Source organism: Metopolophium dirhodum, chromosome 2 (genome assembly GCF_019925205.1).
Source record: "Metopolophium dirhodum isolate CAU chromosome 2, ASM1992520v1, whole genome shotgun sequence".
NCBI lineage: Eukaryota > Metazoa > Arthropoda > Insecta > Hemiptera > Aphididae > Metopolophium > Metopolophium dirhodum.
The window spans coordinates 5,560,784-5,577,353 of NC_083561.1; the positions used below are offsets into that span (position 1 = coordinate 5,560,784).

At 31.3% G+C, this 16,570-nt stretch overlaps 1 protein-coding gene and 1 non-coding gene across 3 annotated transcripts in view; both read left to right on the forward strand.

Moving 5' to 3' along the window:
* The window catches only part of LOC132939950 (uncharacterized), a 201,426-nt gene that overhangs the window by 72,891 nt on the left and 111,965 nt on the right, over positions 1-16,570 (forward strand). The window lies entirely within an intron of this gene.
* On the forward strand, positions 4,412-4,483 carry Trnae-cuc (transfer RNA glutamic acid (anticodon CUC)). Its single transcript has one exon. It is a non-coding gene; the product is annotated as a tRNA-Glu (tRNA).

Sequence of the window (16,570 nt, forward strand, 5' to 3'; positions counted from 1 at the left end):
CGTTATCGAATGTGGAATCTAAAGTAAACAGTGAGCTGGAGGGGAGGTAAAGTTAACCATGTGCATCTGTCACTTTCAGGAAACTTTTCGATTGTATTTATTTTTTAAAAAGGAGAGATTTAGTTTCCTATTTTAAATGATTATAATATAGATAAGTTGAGCAATGGGGCAATATAAGGGTTTTTAGTATAGTTTAAACGTTTGTTTATTTTTTTTACGACTTTACCTGTTTCTGTAAATGGGTCGTCTAAGTCATGAATCCGTAAACGCTGCGTATAGTTAAAAACTATTCGTACTCAATCATATATGCATGGATTAGAGAGGGCTAAGAACCCTAAAGCCTCCCCAGAATTGACTTAAGCCCTTTCGAAAAATCTTAGTTCTGTTCCATCTACTATGTAAAACAGTTTTAGATTCAGATATATAGCAAGGCAATAGGGATTTATCAGTTTTACAATTGCTTTTATTTTACACTTTTTTCTTTGACAAAAGGAGTGTTCAAAACCTTCTAATAGCCCCATTATCTATCAATCGGAAATTAATTCTTGTTTGTAGGTAACTAAGCAGTTAATTTTTAGATTTCATCAGGAGTTTCTCTAAGTACGATAAAAAAACTACCGCCAACTTGTAAAAAATAGGTATACAAGAAATCTCAACAATCATTAATTTAATCTGGCTTCGCTTTAAAATATGTATAGGTAAGAATGCATCACTATTTTGTGCTAAGGTGAGTGTTTGCATGTGATTTGGCTTTTTAAAATTATTGTTACTTATGTTTTGCTATTTTGCATTTCATTTTTGTTCATATAACATCTTATGTATAGTGTATTAGAAATAAATAATCATTTAGCACATTTTAAATCCAAAATATTTCATGGTAAATGTGTATTAATATACAGTATACCTATAGTTAGGTTAGTTAATATAATACAGTTTTAATATAATAATCGGAAAATGTATAATTTTTAATTTTTAATTTGAGGTTTTGAGATAAAATAGGTGGAAGGACGTGCGTGATTTTTTTCGTATGTAGGGGGAGGGGTTTCCTGCAAAAGCTTGCATAGGTACAGTTAATTCCTTCACAAGAATATATTCAATTAGGTAGTATATACCAATTATGTGGACGTATTAACCTTTATAGTAATTAGTAGATATTTTAGTGACTATTAAGTATTGATATAATACCTTTAATGCAAGTGTTTTGCGAATCGTATGTTATTAATTATTATAAACAGTGCTTAATAATCTACGATTTAGTATTGTCAACGTGGGATCTTAAGTTTGTTACGTATGAAATGTGTATTAAATTATCATCAATATAGGTGTATAGACATAGAGGCAATCAAAATAAACATCGCCAATTAATCTTGAAATTTGAATATTACCTATTTAATTAAACAGAGGGAAGTCGCTCTGCTGAATAGTAGGTTTAGAGAGCACCTTGTCATTGAGTAGATGACTGCAATGGATGTATAATATCATATTTAAATACAATAATACATTTATAATTGTATACGAAAAATGATTTTGTGTCATCCTCTCTCATTGTCCTTTCCCCTCTAACATAGGTAGTACAAAATAGATCCAATATTTCTACCAGTAGAAATTCTCAGTACTGAAAATTGATACATTTTTTTCTGTTATAACTTATAGTGTCTTTGAGCGCAAAAAACATACATTATTCATTATTCTAAAATCAATACACCCATCACTTATTAACTCAGAATCTAAAAACATAATATTATATTAATGTATAATGCAAAATTTAACATAATATTGTACGTTTTTGTCGCATACTACCTAGGTATATGTTACAAGTTTATAAATATTTTTTTTATTGCACAATTGTTTTAAATAAATGTAGAACAATAAGCAAATGTATTGTTTGGAAAGATAAAAAAGACATGATTCTCAGAATTAAGAAACCTCCCATGCAGTGGAGGAACTTGGGTTAGGTTGTAACACTTGTAAGGTACAATTATTGTATTAGGTGTAAAATACAATGGTTATATTAGTTGATATTTAGTTTCAATAAACTCTTTTCTAACACAAACAATAACGTTTTAATAGTTTTAGACATTTTTAACTTAAACATTTTTTTTATTAGGTATAAATATAATATTATTAGTGAACAGTTTGATTGGGTACCTACATAATTAAATATTAACTATCTTAAACTATCGCCTGCAGAATTTCCATTTGCTTAATTAAATATTAATAATATTTTTGCATTTTAAATTATGTACTTAATCGCTTTTATTTGTATAAATCCTCTGAAAACCCAATCATTAAAAAAAACTTAAATGTGTATACCTACCTGATTGTTTTATCTACAATAGTCATAATTTGTGGAAATATAATTTTACTGAGACCCATTATTCAATATTTGCTAGCCGCGGTAGCCCCAAAAAAAGTTCGGGGGCAGTAAATGCTGCCTCTGCTACCCCCGGGCGCATGCCGCACGCCAATTATGTATGCCTACCATATACCTATAAACTAATGGACAGCGCTTACACGGGGTCCTACGTGAGCAACGCGTCGTGACGGCGAATCCTATTCTGACCATGCCGTTCCTCGCGAGTCGCGACGCGATGCGGCAAAATACAAACTGTTTTGATTTTTGCCGCGTTGAGTTCGCTCACGTAGGAGTAGGACCCCGTGTCAGAGAGAGAGATCAGGGGTACGATACAGGGGAAAAGAGAAAAGAGAACGTGGGGGAAATACAATGTTAGTTTCATAGGCCTGTGATTACTTCACTTCATGTTGTGACGTCCAACGCAAATCACGGACAAGAAGTGCAATAATTATTATAAAAACATATTAACAGGTACATTATGAGCGCGACGTGCGATAAGACAATTTATACCACGGACCTCAGGTCTCCGCCGATCGATGACCGCGCCACCGGTCCAGTCGCACAGACGCTCCCCTCCTTGTACCCATGGTTAATTATATTATAAGGTCTCCTCACACCAACGATCACCATACCTTTACCAAAGCACCCCCAGTGTATCGGCCACTCATTATTATCATTTATCACTATCTGCGCGCAGTGACCCTCTCTGTCGCCTGTCGCCTATTCGTGCCAACCACGAAAGCCGGTATCGGCTGACAGAGCCAAAAGACCGGCACTTCATTTTTTGTTTCCGTACCCACAAGATGGCCAGCGAGTAGGCACCGTTTTTGCTGGTACGGCGAGGGGCGGCACATGAGAACATCATGCCGATGGTAATGTCTTGTTATATATTTTATTTATTTTAATATTTTAGTTATTTCACCGTGGCCGGTACTCTTGTTATTAAAAATGGTATATCTGATTATTATTCCGCCCGCCGGTAACCGTTTGGTCGGAGCCGGCCGGTACGTTATGTAGGTATCTCTTATTCAGTGGTACATTTTTAAATTATTATTATACTAGCGATATATACTAGTTCGTGTATTATTATTTATTATAGAATAGGTATTCATTATTAATTATTATTCTTATTTTGACCAGAGTTTCATGCCAGTCGGCTTTCTCGGTACCATCGTAATTATTTATCCTTAAAATAAACATAAACCTATATATTTTCCACCACATTGAGTTTTTTTTTATTTTCATTGTTGGCCACCCTTATTATCTGTCCAAATATATCCCGTTTTTAGTTCTTACTATGATTATATAAAAAAAAATCCACGGTACTCCGGTTTTCTGGTCTCGGTCCGTGGTCCGTGGTCTCGGTTATGGTTGGCGACCGTGATACATGTTCGAGGCGGCCACATGACTCTCGATACACAAGAAATATGTTTCGAGCAGTTACAATGTTCTTCCTCTCTTTTCTTTTTTCGTTCTTTCTTCTTTCTTTCTCGTATATGATTCCCGTGCATTGATAGCAGGGCGGAGAGGAATGCGCTGTCCATTAGTTTATAGGTCTATGGTGCCTACATGGCTACATACAAATATACAATTAAAGGAATGCGCGTAAGTAGTAGGTAGGTACTTAGCTACTGGCTTCTATCATAATATAAGTAAAACTTATTTAACATCATTGTTTTTTTATAATTTGTCATGATTAACATCTTTAACAATTCTAAAAACTTAAAATTAGAATACATTTTTTTTTAAATTTTGACAACTATTCACATTAAGGCTGGGAGCGGTTAAACATCACGGCGGTTAATCGCCTAAAATTAAACAAATATTGAAATATGTTACTATGGATGGTTCAAACGGGAAAAACCGCGCGGCCAAAAATCGCGTTCAACCGCCTTCGATTGCTGCTGTTTAATTTTACAGAGGTCAGAAGCGGTTGATCGTTAAAATTAGACTGCCTATTTCCAACGGTTCTGTTCATGATATTATCATGGTTCTGTCAGCATAGTTATATAATATCATTCTTAAGTAACATCATTTTTCACTAAATTTTCATGATCCGGTATGGTCTAGTGGCTAGGATACCTGGCTCTCACCCAGGAGGCTCGGGTTCGATTCCCGGTACCGGAAAATTTTTTTTCTGGATTTTTATAAAACTTATTTTTTTGACATTTGTTTAAAATTGTTTCTTATAACTAATTTATTCCAGTTCGATCAAAGCAAACATTTTAAACATGGATTAAATAATAATTTTAATAATTTTTAAAATTGTTTAATGTTCAAAATTGCAGATATCTAAGAAGTATTAAAATATAATATATTGTATTAATAATATGCATCATAATTCATTATTCATAACCCGTACTTATCATACAAAAATGTAACAGTAATATTTTAGCTTGTGAAATGTAAAAATTAAACGTTGTTAAGCAAACTAATAGGAACTTATAAATAACTAAGGAATGGATGGTGTAACAATAATAATAAAAAATTAATTAATCCGGTACCTGGTTATAGACTATATTAGATTAAGAATATAGATGAATCTATATTTATTACAATATATTACCATAATAATAATAATTATGCTGCAGTCATGATAATATTATGTCATCAATAAATTACCACGATTTTTAATTTGGCCTATATATTTTGTGTTTAGTATTTATTGGTCATTATAATATTTGAATTGATAATCATAATAATAATAATAATAATCATCAATCAATACTCTGTGCCTCATTACCAAAGTAATAGGTTTAATTAAAAAAAAAGGCGGAGAAGTGGGTGTCGCTCTGCTGTACAGTAGGTTACAAGTGGGTCACTGTAATGGGTGGTGTTAAATTTGAATTCAATGATATAATATCATTGTATAAGAAAAACGATTCTGAGCGAAAACGGTCAGTCAGCCTATGATATTAAGTATTAAGTATATTTGATGATATTATGGTGAATAAAGTAATTTATATATAACCTATTTACGTGGAATCTTGTTTTAAATTTTCAATCCTTAGCTATAAAAGTTGAACAGTTTGTACATTTTTATCTACAAAATAATTATTAAATTTTAAATGTGATAGATTTTGTAAAAATTTGTACTTTAAATGCTTATGAAAAAAAATTGGGCTTACGTATTTTTAATATTTTTCAACTGCTATTGTAACAATATATCAGGAGCCTTGCATTACACTTTAACGCTTTTTTACCCAACAAATAAAATTTTATTGATATTTATAGAAAAAAACTAAAAAAATTGAAAATTGACAATGTCCGTAAACAGCTCAAAAAGAGTCAAATTATTTTCAAAATTATATCGTGTATAGAAAATGCTTATATAAACATCCAGTGAAATTTTCAAGTATATACAGACATTTGTTTAAGAGTTGCACCAAAAACCAAAATCGATTTTTTTGAAAACAGATTTTGCGTAAAAATTCCCGTTTTTTCTTAATTTTACTTTTGTTTTTTACGGCGCTTTTGAAAACTACTAGGAAGTTTTTACTTTCGACCTCCTAAAGTACCAACTAGATTCACTTTCCTATCAGAAAAGATGCTGTTGAAGAAAATCTAAGCATTTTTCCTGTTCTAAATGGTGATAACAGACACAAAAAAAAATTCACATTGTAAGATCAATACATTCATCGCTCCGCTCAGAATCTAAAATTAAATATTTTCATTTTTATTTCTGCAATCAACATATCGATTTGTTTACATTAACTTTTAAAAGATTTAATTTGTTTTTGTATTAAAATTGTATTTTCAGTATTCATAGTTATTGGTTTAATAATATAGTATATTCACTACTTATTGTTATAAATATAATCTACATAAGTATAGTAAAATGATGATAATAGTATGGTCTCTTGCCGTGATTATTAATAATTGTATTTAACAGAATAGGTATGTAAGATGTGCTTCCAGTTTTCACAGTTAGTTAATACATATTATATTGTGCAAGTATAGGACGTGTCATCGATATAATACACGCTGTATAGTGGTGATCTGAATGATCATAAATGAAATCAGAGGCGTTTGGTATTGGTCTAACATCTTTTACACAATACACGGGTATAGTAACCAAGTTATCGTCAGGCAATTTGTTATATTTTTTTTCCCCGATTTCTATAGCACTTTAATGCAGGTACTCAAAACCATCTCTATACGAGGCATTTCAGGTTTTTCATGGATACGAAAATAAAAATAAAACTGAATAAAATGAACGCTGGTCAAAAATAATAATAACCATTCGGCAATTTCCAGGTCATATATTTATGTAATATGTATGAGGCTACGCGTTGAATTAGGTTGATTGTCATATTATAAGAACATATCCACTGCACTACGCGTACCAAAACATCAAAATTAGATAATATTTGAATAACTTATGGGTTTGAAATAACATTAGTTATTACCTACTCATACAGACATACACGTGATTTTATATTACAGTATAATATTATATACAATATTATATACAGGTTGCAATGTTGCATACAAAATAAATCCCTGTGAGAATAAAGTTTGAAATTTTGTTTGTTAGAGACGTTTGTGTATTATAGTGATTTATACGTATGGGGCAGGTATGATAAGAATAAATTGTTGTTTGGAAATTGTAGACTGTGAATTGGTCGGAAATTAAATTTTTTGATTATTACTTTCTATTTTCACATAAATCGTATGTGAACACATGTGATCCACCTATATATCACACCATGACATTTAAAACAAACCGTGAATGGGCACAATAATAGTCATGTCACATATTTTACTGGCTATATTATTTTTAAATTCAATGATGTAGGCATTTCTTTACGGTTTTATTATGTTACAAAATTAAAAAAGAGAAGAAAAAGAAGAAAATTCTTAGTTTTATTTATTTAAAAATTAAACCACCCACAGTAATTCTTCATCCTGTCAACATGCTTAATCGTTCTCATTGTAAGGGGTTATACAAAAAATGCCCACAGCAGCGCAATCAACAATTTTCCGAAGGTGTCAATAATTATCATATTATTTTTTGATTAGTATCTATATTATTACCAATATTATCCATAATACAAACACATACTGTTGTATGTTATTACAATTTACATTAATTGTATTACTAAATAAAATGATTACTTGGTATAACTTTGATAAAAAAAAGTAAAAAGAAAAAAAAGTTAATGTTTCTGAAAAAACCAAAAAATTTTAAAATGCAACCCTTTTTAAATTTGTTTACCCTTTATCTAAAAATTAGCCCTTTTAAAATGTTCACCCTTTTTATAAAAATTAGCTCTTTTTAAAATTTAACATGTTTAGAAAATTTAACTCCTTTCTAAAATTAACCCTTTTCAAAAATACTTTATCTATTAATTATTTCTTCTATAAGCAATAGCGACCATTTATATATACAAACATTTCGACTGTAAATCTCAAAATCCCTGTTTGAGCATTTCACCAGGCTTCCATTAATTTGTCGTAGCGTGGTGTTATATAGCCTATAGCCTTCCTCGATGAATGGATTATCCAACAAAAAAAATAATTTTTCAATTCGAACCAGTAGTTCCTGAGATTAGCGCGTTCAAACAAACAAACAAACACACTCTACAGCTTTATATATTAGTATCGATTAATTACAATATTATTATGAAATAATTAAATCTATTTTAGATTTTGAGCGGAGCGATGAATGTATTGATTTTACAATGATGTGTGTTTTTTTTTATTTTTTTATTTTTGTGTCTGTGTCTGTCATCACCTTTTAGGACAGCAAAAATGCTTGGATTTTCTTCAACAGTAACTTTTTTCATAGGAAAGTGAATCTAGTTGGTACTTTCGGGGGTCAAAAGTGACGTGAAAAACAAAAGAAAAATTAAAGAAAAACGAGAATTTTTACGCAAAATCTGTTTTCGAGAAAATCGATTTTGGAATTAGGTGCAACTCTAAAACAAATGACCGTAGGTACATGACATTTTTACTGAATATTTGTATTAGTATTTTCTATACACCATAACATTTTCCAAATATTTTGACTTATTTTGAGTTATTTACGGACATTTTCAGTTTCTATTTTTTTAGTTTTTTTTTCTGTAAATATCAATAAAATTTTATTAGTTGGTTAAAAAAGCTTAAAAATTGAATGGAAGGCTCCTTTCAAAAAAAAAAAACTAAAAAAAATCTAAAATTTCAACTGTCCATAAATAAATAGCTCAAAGAACCTCAAAATCTTTCAAAAGTTATATCATGTATAGGTGACGCCAATAAAAACATTTGGTGAAAATTTCAAGTATCTATATTTTTTCGTTTTTGAGAAACATCAAAATAAAAAAATCAATTTTGTGAAAAACTGGTTTTGCGTAAAAATTCATGTTTTTCCTTAATTTTTATTTTGGTTTTTCCTGGTGCATTTGAAAACTACTGAAATTTTTACTTTTGACCCCCCAAAGTACCAATTATATTCACGTTGTTACCGGAAACCACCCCTGAAGTTGAAAATTGAAACACTTACTGCCCCAAAACGTGATGATAGACACACACAAAAAAAACACGCATCACTGAACAATCAATACATTCATCAATCCGTTCAGAATCTTAAAAAAAAGATATAGACATATTATGTGGAAATACCATAGTTGATCATTATGTTTTTAAAAAAAAAAAGTAGAACAAGATTTAATATATTTTACAATATACCTACATCATAATATACTCATAGTTATTGGGGAAAATGTCACGGGGGGAGGGATTTAACCCCATCATCCCCCCCACCGTTTGAACACCACTGATAGGTATAGGTACATAAAATATAATATAGGCAACTGATATATGCATGGAAGATTACCTATGCATTTGTAATAGATCACATATTATGGTCTGGCCACAATGGCCTGCGTGATTGGTAGAACTATAATACCTGTAGATTGTAGAATGACATGACCAATAGCATGGTAATGATATTAATAACGTTGTATTATTTCTGCCACGTGCCCGGAGAATCAAACAACAACAACTACGACGATCGTACATTCGTACCTCACGTACATCGATCATTAGTCCGGAACATACGCGTCGCGTGCGGCCATGCGTTATTCACGAGGTGTATCGCATAGCAGCTGAGCGCCCCCCCCCTCCCCCCCGAAACAGTCAGAAAAACCCTTTTCATCCGCGACCGGCAAAAGTCGCGATGCCCGTCCTCGGAATAACGACGCGTAGATTTGTCAAAAAACGGAACAGCTAGGGTGGCGGGTACAGGATCCCACACGCCGATATCGTAGCAAAACTTTATATTATCCACGCATGATACGAGAGAGATATTATGACGATATTATTATTATTATTATTATGTTCAGTGTGTCGTACATTGTAAAACGTCCACCGTCGATATGCATATGCCTATGTGGTATACATAAATAATATTTATACACACCTACTACCCGTACACGCGTGTTTACACATGTCGGACCAACAGATTTCTTTTCTTATTTTTTTTTTTTTTTTTGTGATATTTTATACTCTCGTTTATTTACATACGTTTATTATCTCGTAGCACGTTTTTCGTAGACAGCGGCATTGGCTGTCTCAGGAATAATAATAATATAATCATGAAAAAAAAAAACTACGGCAAAATATTATACAGTTCCACCCTGCAATTCGATAGAGCACGTGTCATGTCACCCACTCCACTCTGCCACCCATGTCTGATACGACCCTCGTCCCTCAGTTTGCGTCCGCGACGACTTTGGACTAGGCGTAAACGCTTCGCGGATCACACGCCACTTGACAACCGGCCGCCGCGTACGTGATTTTCCTGACGTTTCTTGCCGGGCGCATTATTATAATAATATTATTGTCCCACCGGCTTGTACGAATTTCCTCTCTCTCTCTCACTCTCTCTCTCTCTCTCTCCTGCCTTCTCTATCTGGGTATTCTTCTTACTCGGCCGACTGCTCGTAATTTCCCGTGCAATAAATAATCCACGACTTTATTAAATAACATAAATACGCGCAGAAACAAAATACATACGTAACCTAACACTGTGCAATGTACACCGATTGCGTTCCTATGTAAACACGAGTACATAGGTATTTCCCACTTGCAAACACCCAGCTTTTGATGTTCGACACCACGAAGGCCGCTCACAAATATTTTTCTTCGAATGAGTTCTAAATTAGCACACTTACAAATCTGAACCTCCATTTATTAGAATTTTAAATGTCATCCTGTGCCATATAATTATTATTTTATAGTATGATCAAAATTTTTTGAAATATGAAACACTTATCACCGTAAAAAGAGAACGATAACAGTGGTGTAACTAAATAGCCTATCTAATACGCCGAGTGATTGTAATTTTTAGATTCTGAGCGGAGCGATGAATGTATTGGTTTTACAATGATGTGTGCTTTTTTATTTTTATTTGAATCTGTCATCACCTTTTAGGACAGTAAAAATGCTTAAAATTTCTTCAATAGTATTTTTTCTGATAAGAAAGTGAATCTAGTTGGCACTTTGGGGTGTCAGAAGTAAAAAATTCTCAGTAGTTTCCAAAACAATTTAAAAAAAAATAAAGGAAAAGCGGGAATTATTATTCGACAAAATCGATTTTGATTTTTGGTGTAATTCTAAAACAAATGATCGTAAATACATGAAATTTCCACTAAATGTTTATATTAGCATACAATTTTAAAATTATTTTGACTTCTTTTAAGCTGTTTACGGACATTTTCAGTTTTCATTTTTTTAGTTTTTTTTCTATAAATGTCAATAAAATTTTATTTGTTGGGTCAAAGAACTTGAAAATTGAATACAAGGTTTATAATATATTGTCACAATGGCAGTTGAAAAATATTAAAAATAGGTAGTCACAATTTTTTTTTTAAGTATTTAAGTTCGAATGTTTGACAACATTTATCAAATTTAATATTTTTAAAATGATTTTGTAGTTAAAAATGTATAAAATGTTCAATTTTTATAGCTAAGGGTTGAAATTTTAAAAACAAGGTTACACGTAAATAGGTAAATAAATTACTTTATTTACAATAATATCATCAAATATACCTAGTAATATATCATAGACCAGGGGTGGCGAACCTTTTTTGGGTCAAGTGCCAAAATTTAAAATCAAGTTTTTTGAAATATGTTCGCGTGCCACCAACAAAAAAAATGAATTTTACTAGGTAAGATGAAAAGAAAAAGCATGCAATAATTACACACATTTTATTAGGTATATACTATATAATTTAATAAATAAATAATAAATAAATAGTATATATGTAAAGTTTTATTTCATTTATTAATGTGATTTCTGATGTTGGTTTTTAGAAGACGACATTTTAATATCTGGAGTATAGTTGGTAGTTTTCAGTGAAACACAAGCAGCACTAGTTTCATCGATTAATGTATTTCTCTGCTTCGTTTTTATTAAATTCATTATGGAGAATAAACTTTCACAAGCATAAGTTGACGAAAAAATCGATAGGATAGAATGAGCAACTTTTTTTAATGTATTAAATATGTTTGGAAACGGATTCCAGACTTTAAGAATTTCAGTATCTGCATTTTTTTACTATGTTTGCTTGAAGTCGGTTGATTTCTATTTCTTCGATTAGTTGTCTTAAGTCAATGAATTTTTGTTTCCACGTATTACAGGATTGAAGATCAATTAACTCAAATTCAAATGTACTTATTTATATTCATCCATTCAAAATAATGTAAATCTAATTCATCGTAATTGCAAGTATCAGGGCATTTGAGGAACTTAATATTACAATCAAACTTTTTAAAATCTATAAACTTGTTATTGAACTGCTGAATTGTTAATTTTATGATACTTAAAAATTGTTTATATTTTCATCTAATTTAGAATTTTTCGTTGATTTCAACCAGTCGCAACCGGTCGCGGTATCGGTAAATTTAAAATAAACTTCGTAATCGAATGTTGGGTACTTTGTACTTCTATCGTAGCAATAAGAGTACAAAAATCATAAATATTATTTATTATAACATTTATAAACACATTTTATTACAAACTTATAAATTTAATTCTTAAAATTTCTCATACTAAAGTTTTAAAATATAATATTTTTTTTTAAGATGAATAATATTTGCGTGCCACTTAAATTTGGTCAACGTGCCACTTCTGGCACGCGTGCCATAGGTTCGCCACCCCTGTCATAGACTGACTGACCGTCTTCGCTCAGAATTGTTTTTCATATAGGTACATTGATATTATATCATTGAATTCAAATTTAACACCATCCATTACAGTGACCCACTTGGAACCTAGCGTACAAAATAGTGACACCCACTTGCCCACCTTTTTTTATTTTAATATAATAATTATTATTTATGGGTGTCACTATACCCATTTGCCCACAGAAAAGTGTTAAAAAAAATATTATTATTTTATTACAACTACAAGATAATAGATAAATGGACCTACAACTGTAGTACTGTCGGGGCAAAAGTTGTAAAAAAAAGTAGCACCGAGTGTGCATTGTATTAAGAGTTTTAATATGTAAAAATATTATGATATAATATAAGTGTATGTGTGTATAACAATTTATATAAAACAATATAACTTTATAACATTTCTGTTATAGTCGTCTACAACTTTAAAACTTCCGATGATTTTAGGTCTAGTCGCGTTCATGTGATATATACAAAACATTTGATTTATAATTATGTTTTTCATATTAAAAACATTCTCATGACATGGTACAATTTTTTCCATGTAAATGAATTAATAAAAAAATGGAACTATATGCTTTTCAAATATGTTCAGAATCTCTTGGAAAATCATTGCAGGCTTATGTTTTACGGTCCTTTCATTCCGCAGTTTATATTTTTTGCGATAATTTCCTTTTTTTTACGAAGTCTCGTAAACATTCCAAACATGTTTATTGTTTATATTAGTTTTCAAAATTATACAGAAATAGTTTCACGGTATGAACGAAACAAAACGATCAACATAATTTCAATCATTGTTTAGTATGATCAAAATATCAAATACAATATATATTATTCGGATTACAGTTTATAATGTTTACCCTAAAGGTCTACAATCGAGCGATTCACATAACTATATAAAATTATATAACATTCAAAATTATACACGTATTGCGATGTGTGTGTTTAATGCTTAAAATGTTGCAATTATTGACGAATGACGATACGAGTAATTAAATCTTCACGCGTATCATCTATAGCTAATAAAAATTTGAAACCGATGGGATTACAATGTAATATTTACGAGGAAAAACACAACCCTATGTGAGCGCATATTTGAACAGTGCAGTACATACAGGATTCATCATGCTTCAAATAATACGAATATTTGCTTACGAATCATATTTTTATCAATTCTGCGACCACCGTGAACAATCGAATATCCACTTCATACATTTATGTCACCGGCCACTGAATATTGCCACTACGATACAATATCGCATCGAAAAGAGATTCGATAATTATTTACCTTGGACGAAGTACAATAAGCTCAATAATTTAAATTTGTCAGACCACTATCGAACCCAACGATGAGAATATGCTTTTTCACTCGCATTCTCCGAATTAAAATTATTTTTATAGAGATGTACATTGTACACTGTTATTCACATCACACATTATGTTACATTTTGTGTTGTACATTTATAATATATAATTTATTATTATATAAATACGTATTTACCAGGGACTGGTACTGAACTGAAAAGAACCAATTCTGGAATCCCAAAACTGAAAATCTCTTAACATATTAGAAACCGGAATGTAATTGGTACCAAATTTAAATATTTTCAAATTACCCGAATCAAAACCTATAATTTCAAATGAACTAATCGGGCTTTACAATAATTATAATTTTTTTTAAACTTTCGTGATAATATTGTTTTGGGTATATTAAATTATATATACCTTCTTTGATAAACTAATACCATTAATGTATAGAGCAATTTATTTCTCTGGAAATCTTAAGATTTAAATGACTATTTATAATTATATTTTATTTTAATAAACTAGTATATAGTTTTATCTATGTAAAAAACAAATACTAAAGTAGTAAAGTATACATATAAAAAAAAATCAATACTATTTAAAACCGGTTTCGACCAGAGCCCTAACCTCAGTCATTAATTTATATTTTTTAAAAACCACAACCAGAACCGATAATAACCTGAAGGGACCAGTCACTGGGTTATACACAACGTGATCAATCGTCCGATCATACATCAGGTTATTCATAGTATGCAGTGCGTGTACATCATGACGCTATACGTTGTAGGTTTATCGGGTTTATGTGCACTCGAGAACGCTTTGCACAAACAGTTTCTAATCCTATTTAATTCTAATATAAATTGTTCGTTTGTTAGAGATATCCAGCCCACCACCACGGCACCACGCGTCGGATACTTAGATTACATATTATAATAATGAAGTCTATCAACTAAATAATACAATCCTATATATATATATAAATAGGTTTGCTAAAAGTTTTTCGTCTTACAAACTAGGTACCTACATAGGAGGAGTCATTTCCATTAGTGCACACAGCACACTGTTATAATAATACCGCTGTATAGTAAAATAATATATAATGTGTGTGTATGCTCAATGTACCGTGTACTGTGTTATATGCGGATTTTCCTGTATCTGCTGTGTTTAGTATAATAATATACAATTTCAATATACATTAGCTTTAAGAGATGCAATTGCTGTACAGAATATGAGTATACCCATTTCAGTAGAATTTCGCTCAAAGTAAACTTTCATAATATCCATTCTGCTTAAGTTTTGTTGAAATATTATATCGGCACAAGCATTTATACTTAAATTAATAACTTCAAATAAAGATCGTGCGCAACATGACCCGACGCAGATAAATCTATTATACATACACTGTGCAGCAGTATAATAACTTTATACTATGTACACTAGCACACTGCACTGCATATTGTATTATAAATTACGTATTTATAAATAATTTGCAAAAAATCTATATGCACTACATTTTATATTATTTAAAGTAAAAAATATTTGAAAACTTTAATTTGATAGGTATACAATGTTCTATATCCCCCTAAACCAATTTAATTTCTAAATTAACCGTGACATCCGTGTATCGTAGGTATACATATTATCTAAACACGGTGGACAAAGTAAACACAATTACAACGCGTGTTAAAAAATATCGAACAATTTACAGAACAATGTTACCACCGGACCGCACACTAGCTATATATTATAGTGTTGGTTATATCTATTTTGCACAAAGGGAAAAGACCATCGAACACAATTAGTGCGCAATAAAAAAAAGTAAATTATTTCGGGCACGCAAGTAGAATTAAATAAAACGGCGATGATGTCGTTAAAGAGTGTACCGTGTACCAACAATAATAACATAGCGACGGAAATGAAATTAAAGAATATTATGGTCCTGTGACCATCATTGTGTATCTATACTGGCAGGATACCGAGTTCAGCGATAGTAGTAGGCAGGTACTTTGGCGCGTGGCGGGAATTCGTTTGGGTGTGGCGCTTACCAAATTACAAACATCGAATTTACGTCGAAAATAAAGAAAACGAAACACCCAAAAGTATAATATTATTATTATTTTCCGTTTAGCGCCGTTGTACATATATGTATATATATATAGTAGGTATAATATTATATAAAAATACATACAATATTGAAAGGAGCTGTATTCTCAAAATACGAAATCACTGAAATGTATATTGTACGATATCGGTCGGTTTGCTTGTAGTTGTTTTTAGTCAGTCGTTATCTGAGAGCAGAGGATTTTGAAAGGAAACGACGCCATTTGATACCCTCCACTACACGTGTTCTGGAAAAACAATAATAAAACGAACACGACTGGACTACTACAGATATAATATATATATATATTATTGTTATATCGGGTAAATATATACCGTATATTGGGTACTGTAAAGTTTGCGACGATATTGATTGCGACTCCTCGTGTTATATTATTATTATTTTAAACGGTGCCGGCGTGTCCGGACGGTGGATAAGAGAGTTGCGGGAATGGGTGGAGAAAGGTAATTATTATAAGACGTACTATGATAAAACGATGACGTATACCGGGAAACTATATTACTGTTTAGAGAATATTATTATCATGTCACGGACAGAAACGCCGGTCGACATTCGGAAGTCGTGGTGGGACAACATTCTGCAACGTAGTCAACCGTAGGCAAGTCGGTAATACACTAATG